Source organism: Prionailurus bengalensis, chromosome E4 (assembly GCF_016509475.1).
Source record: "Prionailurus bengalensis isolate Pbe53 chromosome E4, Fcat_Pben_1.1_paternal_pri, whole genome shotgun sequence".
NCBI classification, from domain to species: domain Eukaryota; kingdom Metazoa; phylum Chordata; class Mammalia; order Carnivora; family Felidae; genus Prionailurus; species Prionailurus bengalensis.
Window position 1 is genome coordinate 62,723,103 of NC_057360.1, and position 15,458 is coordinate 62,738,560.

At 47.0% G+C, this 15,458-nt stretch overlaps 1 protein-coding gene across 2 annotated transcripts in view; it reads right to left on the reverse strand.

Moving 5' to 3' along the window:
* The window catches only part of CE4H1orf226 (chromosome E4 C1orf226 homolog), a 283,880-nt gene that overhangs the window by 98,155 nt on the left and 170,267 nt on the right, over positions 1 to 15,458 (reverse strand). The window lies entirely within an intron of this gene.

The window sequence follows — 15,458 nt, forward strand, 5'->3', positions numbered from 1 at the left end:
CTCTCTCTGGCCTGAGGAGACGCGGGAAGACTGTCCCGCACGGGAGTCCTGGCTGCCTGCACCCATCCCATCCAGGCACCGGCTGGATCACGGGGCTGGGGCGGCGGATACCCTGAAGGTCACCGCGCTGCTATGCGCCTGAGCCTGGTCAACTCTGTCTGATAACTGGGCCCCTTCGGGAGGCCACTACTTCTGCCTGGGCAGGGGGGATAACCATTCCCTTCGTGAACCGTAGTCAAGACTGGACGTGTCTCGGCAGGCCCTGGCACTCAGGGCCCAGTTCCAACGGGCAGAAACTGTTTTTCAGCCTCATTTCCCGGGCATGAGTCTGCCACAGGGTGACACAAACCTTGCTGGTTCCTGGACATCCCCTGGTCACCGAACCCACACCCAGCAAAGGCTGGCACACGTGGGATCAGACAAAAGGGTAAGCTAACCAACGAAGGCACGAGAGACAGCCAGAGGAGGGAAGGCTCACAGGGGAGCACTGGGGAAGTCGTGTGGCCATCAGCAGGTGGAGAGGAGGGGGGAAACCCAGCCTGTGGGGCTTTCCTGGCACCCTCCTCTGTTCCCCATGCCACCTCCCTGAGTCTGTCTCTCCTCCTCGGGCCATCCTCTGTGCCTCTCCGTGCACAGAGCCCTCCGGGGACACAGGAGATCTACGAGGCGGCAGCGTCCCCAGCTTCAGACAGCCATGTGTCTTCCTGCTCTCCACGCCGGCCGCAAGCGGGTTCTTAGAGGGAACCAAGGAGGTCCTCGGTGTGGGAGGAAAGTAGCGAGCGGCCTGCTTGTCCTTGTCACTGATCTGAATGCTAAGCTCGTGCCCCTGGAACTGGCGGGCATGCAAGGCTGAACCACTCTCCAATTCAGAGGCCGCCTCCCCTCCCCGACTCCGCCGCAGCATCATTACTGCTGAGAGATGATTCGTCCTAACTCGCGTGCTGGCGTCTTTCATAACAGCTCGGAGTCAAAGAGTACTTTCCTACGTGTTAGACCATTTAACCTTGACCAGCGCTCACCAGCTTGGCCTCCTACCTCTTCTCGGTTTCCCCCCTTATTTCAGGAATAACAGGATGATTCTTTGTTTCTCCCCTTATTCAGGGGAGAGGGGGGCCACAGAATCTGCACCCTGCCACCGTCCTAATCCTCCCGAAATGCTATGTGTAAATAGGTTCTAACCAAAACCTTTCCATAACGACCCACTGCCTAAATAAACGCAAAACCCGATATTCAACCCTTTCCACCGACTGCCCCAAAGCGGCCGGTTTCCCTTCTCCCACCAAACCACCCCAACACATGTGTTGTCTCAGTTCGATTCTTCACAGCCTTGTGTTTGGTCACAGGGCCTCAAAGGTCCCTCTCTCGGCCCAAGAAACCACACAGGCAGAGACGTGCAGCCCTCTCTACCTGCAGCCCACAGTGGTCGTGTTTAACATGCGGGGTTCCATGTCATATTGTTCGACAAACGAGGTCTTGACTTCTTAAAAGAAAAATCTGAAAGTCGCGGACCTACGTTAAGTCCTATGTTGCAACACTTCCAATACACTGTGGTCTGTTCATTGTCTGTTCTGAAGATACTCGGATTTTCTCGTGTCTATACCATTATTTACACAATTACCACCTTACAACTCCTTCGGTCCCTTTGTCTATCCAAAGAGTTCTCTTAGGTTCTCCTTCCAATAGCACTTCATAAAAGCCTGCCCCGACTACCGTAACCTGAAGGAACATCTTCCACACTGCTGTGGCAATTAGCACACAGGGGGCTGGTTTTATAACAATGCTATATATAAAATGCATCTAACACTCTAATTTGAACAGGTTCTTTCTCGTCTTCTCAACCAGACTAAGTTCTTTGAAGGCAGGTGCTATATAGGTTCAGCCTTATATCCATGTAGTATCTATTATAGAATATTCCAGCAAATACATGGACCGGATCTGACAAATGTAGAAAGATCACTCTGGCTGCAGCACTGAGAATATGAGGGCAGGGGAGGAAGTAAGGAGAGCTCCAAAGAGGCTACCTGTCCCAGCAAGGTGAGAAAGTGTACAAGTAACTACCCCACCAGGCTTGTAAATACTACCCACACCTACAGGCAGACAGATCCCGGGCGGGAGGAATGCTCCAGGGGGCAGGCTCTTGGCTGGCTGCCATTTATAATTCTGGAGGAAGGCAGTCTTCCAGATACAGCCAAGTTCTCCTTCCGTTTATTTTTCCTTTTTAAATATTTGGTTACTCTAATGGCTATCAAGAGGAGAGTCACAGCATGATCAAATCTCAGAACCGTAGGTTTATGACCCTTGGACTCTGAGCCCAACTTACACTTGGAAAAGTTACTTCAGTTTAAGAAGCACAGACTTGGCCCACTTGACCTACTTCTCTCTGCCTACGAGCTTAACAACTTTTAGGACATCAGGCTACTGGCTGGACCGCAGGTAAATTGGGCTCCTTCCTACTCTTTCAAAAGAAAATTGAAAAAGAAAAAAGAACAGTAGCCACGGATCCCCTTAGAAAACTACCTCTAGGGGCGCCTGGGTGGCGCAGTCGGTTAAGCGTCCGACTTCAGCCAGGTCACGATCTCGCGGTCCGTGAGTTCGAGCCCCGCGTCGGGCTCTGGGCTGATGGCTCAGAGCCTGGAGCCTGTTTCTGATTCTGTGTCTCCCTCTCTCTCTGCCCCTCCCCCATTCATGCTCTCTCTCTGTCCCAAAAATAAATAAACGTTGAAAAAAAAATTTTTTTTTAAAAAAATAAAACTACCTCTAATGGCCACCTTCCTTCATAGCAATCACTACATTCTGAGTCCAAATCAAAGGCTCTTCTAGGACTAAGTTCCAAAATAATATGTTGTCTTCACAATTTTTTGGCTTCGAATAATTGTGCCAAAAAAGAGAACTATTTTTCTTCAGGCTAAAACGAGCCGAGCTCCTTTGATTTTCCCCTTATCCCTTTTCCGATCAGGATGATACTCAGTTGTAACCAATTACATTCGGATCACTGCTCAAAAATGAACACTGATTTTTTTTTTTTAAAGCTTGAATGTGTTTATCCATCCCCATTCCCAAAATATCAGCCATTGTCTCTTTCTTAAAATGTTTCAAATTACTTCTCAAAAAGGTGTAAAAAAAAGGTCCCTCATTTCATATCTCTGTATCTTTCCATCCCCCCCCCTCCGGCCACTACAAAGATAAAAGGAAATCCGATTTTAAAACAAGGACATTATATTTGATACTGAATAAGAGAACCAAGGAACTGTAAAGGGGTATTTTACCCTCAGAAACTGGCCGCAAAGTAACTGGCTAGTCCCAGACTCAATGGGCTTAAATGACAGAGCAGGAGTCCTCCCTGGTGACAGACTGTGGTCCCTTCCAAGGTCAAAAGAGACAGCCAATGGGCAGCCCTGTCGCGTAGCTACATTTGGACCCAGAATGGATCCCGGAGGTGCCCTGGTTTACCTAGGTCTGTCTGGCGTACTCGGTTTCAATCTGGAAACTGAAATCTATCAGTTGGCAAATTTTTGTGCTGCTTCCTCGCCAATCTCCTATTTTTTCTGTTTCAGAACTCATCAGATGTTGACCTTCCTGGAGTAGCAAATCAGAAAATTAATCTTTTCTCTATTTCTATTCTAATGTTGGGCTGTCTTTTTGTTTGTTTGTTTGTTTTGGAAACTTTCCAACTTTCTACTTTTCCTTTGTCAGTTTTAATTCTGGAGCATTCTCTGATTAGGATGCAGTGTCTTAATTCTAGGGGTGAGTGTGGTTATTTTTCAGGTTTCCTTCTCGTCTCCACCACCTCTGTTTTCTTCAGCTTCCTCCTTCCCTTTATTTTGGTCTCCAGTATACTGGACAGTTTCTTCCAACATCTCATGATTTGGAGCTGCCCACCCTTATTTAAGGAGGAGGAAGTCAAAAGCTGGCAGGAAGTGCTCTGTGTGGGGGTGGGGCTAATTGCCAGGAAGGCCTCACAGACCAACGAGCTTCGAGCTTCGCTGCACACTGACCAGGATGCAAAGTGACCTTCTAGCTGCTGAAACCAAATGTCAAGGCCTAAAGATCTCTTCTCTGGGACCTTTCAGTTTCTCCAGAGAAAAATCTTACCATCAATATTCCAGAAACAGGAGGGGGAGCTCTAGAGCCCCACCAGTTAAATATGAAGACTTCTACTTACAAACTTAAAAAAAAAATTTTTTTTAACATGTATTTATTTTCGAGAGAGACACAGACAGAGTATGAACAAGGGAGGCACAGAGAGAGAGGGAGACAGAGAATCCCAAGCAGGTTCCAGGCTCTGAGCTGTCAAGCACAGAGCCCGACACGGGGCTTGAACTCACAAACCGAGCTATCGTGACCTGAGCCGAAGTTGGATGCTTAACCGACTGAGCCATCCACGTGCCCCTCTACTTACAAACTTTTAAAACTTGGGGTACTTTACCAGGCTTTTGCAACAAATGGTACCTCCACATCTTGAGCCTATCCGGGGTTTTCCCACATCAGTGAACTTACCTGTCACCTGAAGCTGCCTCTGTTCAATCAATGCCATCAACACACCCACGAATTCCATCTTTTTTTTTTAAGTTTATTTATTTATTTTTGAGAGACAGAGAGAGCCACGGAGGGGCAGAGAGAGAGGGTGAGAGAGAGAATCCCAAGCAGGCTCCGCATGGTCAGCGGAGAGCCTGACGTAGGGCTGGGACTCACGAACTGTGAGATCATGACCTGAGCTGAAGTCAGATGCTTAACCGACTGAGTCACCCAGGCGCTCCACGAATTCCATCTTTTAAAAAGTCATTGAAATCTTTTTATTAAGAAGACCAAGAACAGGAGAGGAAATGGTCATTTCAGTAAGGCTTCAGAGAGAAGGGAGATAAATACATACAATCAATCTACCAGATTTCACTGGCTATTCCTTAAACCCGAGAAAATTCTATAGGATTCTCTGCACCAATTTTAGTGATGCTAAAACTCTAACAGAAGCAGCCTCTCCTCTCTTCAAATATTAGTCTGGAAGGACTGTTACCTTAACGGGGCAGATACAGGTTTTTAAAAATTTTTTTTCTGTTATTGTGAGCGTGCACGCACACACACAGACACACACAGACACACACAGACACACACACACACACACACACACGCAAACACGTGGGGAAGGGGCAGAGAGAGAGGGAGACACAGAATCCAAAGCAGGCTCCAGGCTCCAAGCTGTCAGCACAGAGCCCAATGCGGGGCTCGAACCCACGAACCGTGAGATCATGATCTGAGCCGAAGTTGGACGCTTAACCAACTGAGCCACCCAGGCGCCCCCAGATACAGCTTTTGGACCCATCTGGTAGGCCTACCACACACAGTTCTTTCTTTGTGCCAAAAATCCCAGTAATTACTCACTCCATGTCATTATGACCTGCCTGTATTTTTCTGATCACCGCCACAAAAGTCAGACGAGAACCAGATGGACCCCCTCCACCATATTACACCACAGAAGAGAGACACTCTCATGCACAGGACCTGGTATTATAATGTATCAACAGCACTCTCTCCAGAAACTATAAAAAGGGTTTGAGTCCCCCACGTGCCTTTGTAACAAGCCACTTCGCCACCAACAACTACAGGAAGGCGCGTGTCACATCGTGGCCTAACATTCCACGGCTTACTACTTAAATACGTGTCCTCTAGGAAGAAAAGGACAAAGATCAGAATTCAAAGCCTCCTGGTCACATACTTTAACAGTTAATAGGTTCTTCTGTCAGGATTAGTTAGAAACCCAGCATTCAAGAGTGGCAATGCAGAATTATTCCAGAACGTGAAGACAGCCATTTAGTCAAGGACTTTAACAAAAGGAACCATATGTTTAAGACTCAGTAGTGAGGAAATGCCAAGAATCAGAAGGCAAACAAAGTCCTCACTGACAACAACGAGATTCAAAAGCAGGAGCGCCTGGGTGGCTAAGTCGGTTGGGCATCCAACTCTTGATTCGGGCTCAGGTCATGACCCCAGGGTCGTGGGACTGAGCGCCGCATTGGACTTTGCCATGAGCGTGGAGCCTGCTTGAGATTCCCTCTCTCCCTCCGCCCCTTTCCTCCATGAACTTCCTCTCTCTCATAAAATAAATTTTAGAAGTAATTTTCCTATAATCAGTGTTAGAGTGCTGGTAAAGATCAGTTACTACCAAGTGTCGATATCGTCAGAAAGATTAAAAAGGAATTTACAAGGGAGTAATTTTCTTACCAGGCAATTCATGGTTACGGACTGCCAAGCCCACAGAACACCCGAAACCTTCCTGGGTACCACCAAAACTCATGTGGTATTTCTGTGCCCATCCCACATGTTTGGTGACATTCTATTACTGGTATTCTTTCACCAGTATTCCTCTTTTGCTGTTAACTCTTCCCTTGTTTAATATTTTGCTTCCCAAATAAAAATGGAGATCCTCGAGGCCAGGCACTTACAGCCAAGGGATCAAGAACCTGGGTTTCAGAATCTATACTGAGACTGATTCTCCATCTACAGTAAGAAACTCCAAGTTTTAGCTACCACAGCAATGACTTTATTTCCCAGCCTCCCTTGCAGTGAGCCAATGGGACATAAACACGAGTGCCCTATGGCAGCTATAGGAATCCTTCCTGAAGTAACCGTTGGCATTTGTCTTCTTTGCCCCCGCCCTGGACTCAAAGTCATGTTGGATCACAAGGTCAAGGTCATACTAGGTAGAGCAACACTCAACAGGAGCCAAGGTCTCTAACACCATGACATATACCAACCTACCTTGGGACATTATTTATATAAGGAAGAAAAACTTCTAACTTACATGGACTTAAGTTATTTTAGGTTTTTCTGTTCTTCAGAGCTGAACCTAACACTAATAAATATGGAGTCACAGAGATCTGGGGCCAACTCCCGGCTCGGTCACCTGCTAGCTGCATGATCTCAGGCAAATCACCTGCCCCAGTTTCTTCATCTGTAATATGGGATCAGTATTACTCAGCTCAGAGTTATCAGGAGGTGCATAGCAAAGAATCATGCAAATCTACACAAATTTGTAACTGAAGATTTTCACAAAGTAAATGAGCTTACAACAGGGAGATGTGACCTCGTCATAAAAGACAAGGAAGGCTTCTCTGAGGAGTAACATTTAAAATGTAAAACATAAATAGAAGCTAAGTAGGGCAAGAAGGGAGGAAAAGTTTCAGGCAAAGGTCACTGTCATAGCCAAAGGCCCTGGACTAGGGGGAATATGGAGGCCACGAGCAACAGAAGAAAAGCGTGACCCCAGGAAAGACGAGGCAGGCAGCAACGAAGGGTGAAGAGGTAGATAAGGGGCCACCTTGCAAGCCTTATGGGCCAGGTCAAGAAGTATGACCTTTAGGGGCACCTGGGTGGCTCAGCTGGTGAGTGTCCAACTCTTGATTTCAGCCCAGGTCATGACCACAGGGTCGCGGGATCGAGCTCCACGTCGGGCTCCTAGTTGACGTGGAGCTTGCTTAAGAGTCTCGCTCTCTCTCCCTCTGCCCCTCTCCCCTGCATACGCTCTAAAATAATAAAAATTAAAATTAAAAGTATGGCCTTTAGTCTGAGAAAAAGGAAGCGGTAGACATGTTCAGGTTGGGAGGATGAGGTGGGCCATGGCTAAAGACTCTGATCTCAAATGTTCACTCTGGCAATAGTATAAAGAACAGATCAAGGGTGGGGGACAAGGCAGGCATAGATGATCTAGACCTTTCAGGTGCTAGATCAACAGTCCACTAGAACTAGGAGGGCAGTGGAGCGGGAGAGAAGTCGTTGGACTCAAGACCTAGTTTAGAAGTAAAAGGGACAGGGCCTAGAGCTGGACCGGATATCGGCCAGGAGAACGAGTAAGGAACCAAGAGCGAGGTTTCAAATGTTTGTGCAACTGTATACATGGGGCTGCAGTCACTGGATCAGGATGACTGGAAGAGAAACAGATTTACGAGGAAGAGCTGGATTTTGGACGTGACGACTTTGAGGGGTCTTCGAGAAACCCAAGAGGAGAGGTCCAGTAGGCCAGGGGGAAAATAATCAAACTTTGTAGTCAGAGAAGAGGTCTGCGCCAGAAATAGAAATTCTGGATTGTCTGCGTAGAGCTGTAAATGTACAAGAGACTACCTCAAGGGAGACTAAAGAGAGACAGAACTCCACTACTCACAGACTATACTAGGAAGGTCCACCTCTCTGCGAAACCATAGGAAAATGCCGCTTGGTGGACCGAAATGGTTGACTGCCAGCACTTTCTGTACGGTTCAATCCCACAGAAAGAACCACAAGAGGGGGTTAGGTCAGGTGGGGGGGGGGGGTGAGGCCAAGAAAAAATTGAAAAGAGGTGATGATGGTCAATGGTGACACATGTTCCTGAGAAATCAAGAGGGATGACTGATAACATCCAACAGGTTTGGAGAGAATGATCACCGGTTGCTTTAACAAGACTTAGTCTGGCAGAAAGATTGCGGTGGAAGTCAGTTTTCAGAGGAGAGAGCGACGAAAAACTGGGGTATGGGCCGTAAGTGAGCACTCTTCCAAAGATCAAACAAGATAATATACCTAAAGAGATTAGAAGGGTTCCTGGCTCATTTAAAGGGCTTGATAAATGGGTTTAAATAATTAAGTAATTTTTTTTTTTAATGCTACTAGTAAGATTACCGGTAGCTTTAAACCTCCCACAGCACTTTAAACAAAGCTTTGTACTTAGCTGGTACTCAATAAATATTTTGGTTGTGATAACTGTTAAGTAGGAACACAGGGATGCTAGATCATTCCACGTGATTTGCAATTAAAAGTGGCTATAAATTCTTGGCGAACCAGATGCCCTTTTTTCCCTTTGTAAAAATATAAGCTAATCTAAACACGATTCTGTAGTCTTTATTCCCTCATGCTATGAATTAAGGAAATCTCAGAATGTCACTATATTACCACCGTGATGAAGCTCCTCCCCCCTCCCGACCCCTCCCCCCCAAATTTAGCTTAAAAGAGAAAATGATTACCATTTGCAACACTATTCACTGTGGTGAGATTTAACGAGGGTACCACTGAGCGCCCCCAGCGGCTGAAAACAAAGCTGACCTTAGAACCAGGAGCTGCTCCTGGCTGTGGTCAACGCCAAGAATGAGATCTTCTGGCATAGTCCAGAAAAGACACTGGCCACAGGTTAAGTGTTCCTTTGGTTTATATTCATAGCAGTTAATGCTTCTCCTACCCACAGGTGCAATTGTGCCGCTCGGAGGACCCAATATCCAGCCCCGACATAGGGTGAAGGGGCAAGAGGACCCCAGAAACCCAAAGCAGGGGTGGGTCCCTGCGGGGGTCTTCGTTTACTTCCCTTTAGGGCAAATGCAGGGTGATTTCTGCTTTTTGCATTACCTGGAACGGGCTTTGCCCACCTACCACTTTCTCTAGCAGGCAAGCCCCCTCTTTCACACACCGTCTCTCTGCCAAACACACGTACACTCATTCTACAAGGCCCAAACATTCCGGATCCCACTAAGTAAGCGTCACCCCTTCGTCTGAATTCCTAGCACCCTTTGTGCATAGTTCAATGTGAGCATCTCACACACCAATTCCAATCATGTGTTTAGCTAGCGTTCCCCAGTTCTAGCTTCCCCACTGGACCACGTGCATGGAGGAACCGAGGTCTGAACACACACGTCTTACTTCACTCTGAACGCCTGACACATAACTGATAACAAATGGTTGTTGGAGAGATGGTATTTTTCTGACAAATTTAGTAACCTGATTTAATGCATCAAATTAGGAGGGAGATGACTAGCGCAGTGGATTTGTTTCCTACAGCTGCCGTAACAGATCACCACACGCGGAGCGGTCCAAAATAACACAGATTTAATCTTATATAATTCCGGAGACCAGGAGTCTAAAATGACTTCTGGAAAATCTGTTTCCTCCACTTGTTCAGCTTCTAGAGGCTGCCTGCATTCCTTGGCTTGAGACCTCTGCCTTCAGCAAAGCGTCTTCGAACATCTGACCCTCCTCCTGGCTCTGATAAGGACCTCTGTGATCAAACGGGGCCCACCTGGATAGTCTTGGATGAGGTCCCCTCTGGCGATCACTAACTTAATCCCACCTGCAAAACTCTTTACGCCCTATAAGGTGACATCAGGATATGGCATCTCTGAGGGGCTGTTACTCAGCTGAGCACAGCCAGCCACATGGACAGCTGCAAAAAGCAAGGGCCAGCGGCCTACAAGCAAGGGATTAAACAGAAAAAGATGGAAAGTGAAGGAATGCTAAAACAACAACAAAAAAAATGGGGCAACCTGTGTCACAGAAAGTGGGAATAAATTAGCACGCATTCCCTCAAGGACCGCTGAGGGGGGCCGTTTCGTTGTCTTGGTCCAATATTACAAATAGAATTCAAAAGAATGACTCTGAGTCATGAAAGAAAAGTTAATGTCATTCTGTAAAGCTCATTTTAAAAGAAGCATGAGAGATCATGAAATATTTCAACTAAACGACCATTAATTTTGAAAGGTAAGACTCAGAGCTGGAAGCTTGACACTTGGATATTTTATTTCTACGGAAAATCTTATTCTCTGATGCCAAAAGGGATTTACTCTGTTATGGATTTCATGTTTGGGTCCCTCCAAAATTCAGATGTTGAAATCCTGCCTCCTCATGTGATGGGAGGCTTAGGGGAGATGATTAGGTCAGAAGGGTGGTCTCAAGAATAGGACTGGTGTCCTTATTTAAAAAAAAAAAAAAAAAAAAAGACCCAGGGGCACCTGGCTGGCTCAGTCAGTTAAGCATTGACTCTTGGTTTCCACTCAGGTCATGATCTCACAGTTCGTGAGTTTGAGCCCCGCTTTGTGCTCTGTGCTGACAGCATGGAGCCTGCTTGGGATTCTCTCTCTCCCTCTCTCTCTGCCCTTCTGCCAGTCGTGCTCTTTCTCAAAATAAATAAACTTAAAAAAAAAAAAAAAGGCCTAGAGAGCTCTCCTGCCCTCTCTGTCAGGAAAGGATACAGTGAGAAAATGGCTGTTTGCAACCCAGGGAAGGGCTTTCACTAAACCCGACCATGCGGTGCCTTGACCTTAGACTTCCAGCATCCACAACCATGAGCAACAGCTTCTGGTGTTCAAAAAGCCACCTAATCTATGGTATTCTGTTACAGCAGCTCAAATGGATTCAGACGATGATTACCAAGAGGTATGGATTTCTGTCAAGTATATCCAAATAAATGTTAACCCTCCAAGCAGTCGCCTTGGGAACATAATAAATTTCTATAAATAATTACTGCCTGAAACTCTGAGGAAATCTCTCCTTAAGACGTGTAGAACCCAGGGGCGCCTGGATGTCTCAGTCAGTGAAGTGTCCGACTCTTGGTTTCGGCTCAGGTCATGATCCCACGGTTCATGGGTTCGAGCCCTGGCGTCAGGCTCCATGGCTGGGAGCTCGGAGCTTGCTTGGGATTCTCTCTCTCTCTCTGCTCTTCCCCCACTAGCGCTGTCTCTCTCTCAAAATAAACAAACAAAATTTAAAAAATGTATTAAAAAGAAGTTCAGAACCCCAATATATAAACCACATCATTGCCAGTCTCATTGCTTTGTAACCACACCTCATTTTTTTCTTAATTTTTTAAATGTTTTCTTTATTTTTAAGACAGAGAGAGACAGAGCATGAGTGGGGATGGGGCAGAGAGAGAGGGAGACACGGAATCCAAAGCAGGCTCCAGGCTCCGAGCCGTCAGCACAGAGCCCGACTCAGGGCTCGAACTCAGACCGCGAGATCATGACCCGAGTCTAAGTCGGACGCTCCACCCACTGAGCCACCCAGGCGTCCCACACACCTCATTTTTTAATTGGCATTAGCAATAAGGTACGTTACCAAGGTAGGCAATCATTAGACTTGGCTCCACATGACTTCTAGCCATTAAAAAATATACCATCTATCCTTTTGATAGTCAAAAGAATGAGCCGCAAGATCCAGATGTAGTTCTAAAATAGTAGAGCCTAAATAAATAAGTAAATAAAAGTGGGAGTTATCAATGAATTAAGGGTTAAACCTTTCCAGACCACCTCTTTGGGCAGGACCACATTCTTTGGGTGTGTAAGTTATAGTATGGCGGCTTAACTTAAGGACTCTGGCTCTGATCAATTAGTCACAACATGTATGTAGTATTTACCACATCACACTTAAAGAACATTTAAATGCACACCACCTAAACTAGACTCTAGGTCTACATACCACACGCATTACAAACTCCTGTTTGTATTAAAGTTGACATTGCAGGTTTTCCGTATCTGGATTCCAAACTCTGGAGACATTTTTTTTTTTTTTCCCTCATTCCTTCCGTGGACTGGAGGGACTTGATTTCATAGGTTTCAAGTTCCCACCCTACAGACCTGGGAATCCAGATGATCTACGGTCACACCGTGAAGGATTTATTTCACAATCAAATACACATGGCTTCACACACACACACTCACTCCGTATGGGCTGTCCAGAACTGCTACACAAATGTACTTTCCTCCCAGCCATATATATTTCAAGTTGCTGACAACAGAGCCCCATTAGCAACTTCATAGGTAAAGCTGGGCTCTATCACTGGCCTTGATATATGGCACTCTGGGTGGTCACTAAGCCCCCATTCATACCCATGACATCACTGTTTCCATAGAAACAACATCGCTACATTTTCAAAGGGGGAGAAACTACAAGAGATTGTGAAAGAAGAAAAAACCCAAACAATGCAAGTGGAATAGGCAAGCTATTAGCTAACATGCTTTCGAAAAGATGCCTTAGTTTCTCTGCGAAGAACACAACCACACAGTGCAGATTTTAAAAATTGCGAATACAGGGGGAATAAGTGAGGCTAGAAAATGCGATTGCTGTATTTCTTTTGGAAATACAACCCACTTGACTTTGGCCAAGTTCGTTTTAAGGAATTTAACTCCTCTTGAAATAAGTCCTGCAACCCTACTAATGGCGGACATGTCAATGTTTGAATGCCTTTAAAAACATTTTAAAGTTTTTACCATCCTCTATTTACCAATACCATCCTCTAATTCTTTCCATAAACATAAGAGACTACACTGGTATTGTTAGAAATAGCCCACTGTGCTTATGGAGAGAAACCAGCATTCCTTCAAGTGTTTATAATTAATAGTCTGATTTACAACTCCAGAAACATCTTAGGAATGCCTTTCTCGATGTGGGATAGTCTTTTCAAAGACGGAAAATGTTGCCCAAATCAGTCACCCAAAAGCAATCTAACTCAGAAAAGACGAACAAAGTGCACAGGGGAGCATTCTCAGGGAGAGACCGCGTGTGTGCAAATATGGGAGCTCTCTGCCCCCCCAGGAGGAGAATCCCAACCAAACGGCCGCATCCGAGGTCACGGGTTGCGTCTGGTCTCCCTGAGCAGCGAAGGAAGGTGACAGCTGAGCAGTGGCCGGTACGGAAACCGCAGCTTCCGAGCTGAGGGAAAGGGTCCTCGTAGAATCAACCACGCACCATCCTACGCACACCACCGTGAACCCCCACGGCACACCCTCCCAACCCCATGACCGTTCCTTTGTTACTGACCTTTGTCAAACCCACGAGGGCTTATTAAGCACGTTTAAGTGTAGTGTAAGTGTTTAAGCACGTTTAAGCGTAGTATTTAATGGTGAGAAACCCTACAAAGGCTCATTTACTTATCCTAGTGGCCTTGTCTGGGGGCACCCTTCCCCCTCCCTGAAACTCACGCGCAGGAAGCAGCGAAAGAGCAATACTGATGGATACAGGGTGGCCGGAAACACCTCCCAGAACATCACCCGGTCCTGCCGTAGGTCAGACAGGCGTGACGGTCAGGACTGCCGCCGTAGACCTTAAGGGCTGGGCCCAGGAGGAGACACAAACATCTAGAGCCAAGAATTGAGCCACGGGACAGAAGACACAAGGAAGTGCCAAAGACCACTTTGTGTCAACCTAGGAAATCAACCAGGGTAGGGGAGAAGGGCACAGAGGTAGATTCTGGAGGAGGAAAGGATCACAGGCAAGACAGGGCAGAGGCTGCGTCTATACCAGCTACCCAGGTAGGCTGTTCTTGAATCGGTTGTCCCCACCCACCCCATCACCACCTCTCGCTCAGAGCCCTGCAGGAGACACAGCGGTGAGGAGTGACGGTTCCACAAAACAGAAACTTAAGAGACGTGGTTCTGCTCTCACCGGGCTCACAGAGGAGAAAAGCTAGGTGTCTGATCATTCGAATTCAGTGTTACAAACGCTGTGTGATCAAGTGGAAGGGTGATAAGGGGCGCCCGGGGGGACAAGAAGAGGAGGGCTGGAGGAGACTGGGGGACAAGAGCACGTGCGGAAGCCCCCAGATACCAACTCAGTGTTCGGGAAATGCGACTGGCCCTGTGCATCTGGAGGAAGTGAGCACAGGGGTGTGGTCAGAAATAAGGCTCAACATTTAGCCAGGGGACAGTTCGCGGTCAATTTTTTTAATAGTCAAAACAAAGCGGGGTGCCTGGCTGCCTCAGTCGGTAGAGAAGGAGACTCGTAATCTTGGGGTGCGGAGTTTGAGCCCCATGTTGGGTGTGGAGCTTACTTCAAAAAAAATAAATAAATAACCAGGGCCCCTGCGTGGCTCAGTGGGTTAAGCATCCGACTTCAGCTCAGGTCACGATCTCACAGTTCGTGAGTTCGAGCCCCACGTCAGGCTCTGTGCTGACAGCTCAGAGCCTGGAGCCTGCTTCAGATTCTGCGTCTCCCTCTCTCTGCCCCTACCCCACTTACTCTCTCTCTCAAAAACAAAAACAAAACAAAAAAAAAAAAAGCAATAAATCTGGTACATTTGATTAATGGCGTTGCTTAAAGGCAGAGATGGCCTCTCTGAAATTTAGATAAAAAACAGAAACATCTACGGCCAGTGGAGAAAATCTGAAGAGACACATGGCCACGTCGGCCCCAGAAATCAGGGGTTACGATCATGGCGATCCAAGGCACTAAAATGGCGTCTAGGCCTCAAGATCCTACACAAGCCAATGGCCACCTCCCCTCTGCTACGGCCTCCACACCACATCACTACAGACGACGTGGCCTTTGACAGTTTTTACGTGTGTGCCAGACGTGAACCTGGCTTTCTTACTGCCCAGGAGCTGTCTCCGGTGGCACTTAAACAATCACACACACATGTGAACAGAGACCCACCGGCTTCCCCTGTCCTCCCAACATGTCAATGCCCTGGCTTCCATCAAGTTCCAGCCAGGGCTCCCTCTCTAAATACTCCTCCAACCAGAAGCTTCTGTGGCATCTGTCACAGATCCAAGGCCTAAATAGGGGAAGCTGTACCATAAGCCAGGAGTTTATCATCTTTGATGCTTCCCCTGCCCTTTCAGGGCCCCTATCTCCCGTCCACAGAGGCCCATTCCCCTCCAACACCCAAACTTTCTGACCCGCCCTTGGGAAAGGCCCGAGCCAAAGTCAGTTTCACCGGGGAATCATCTGAAGCAAGAGGA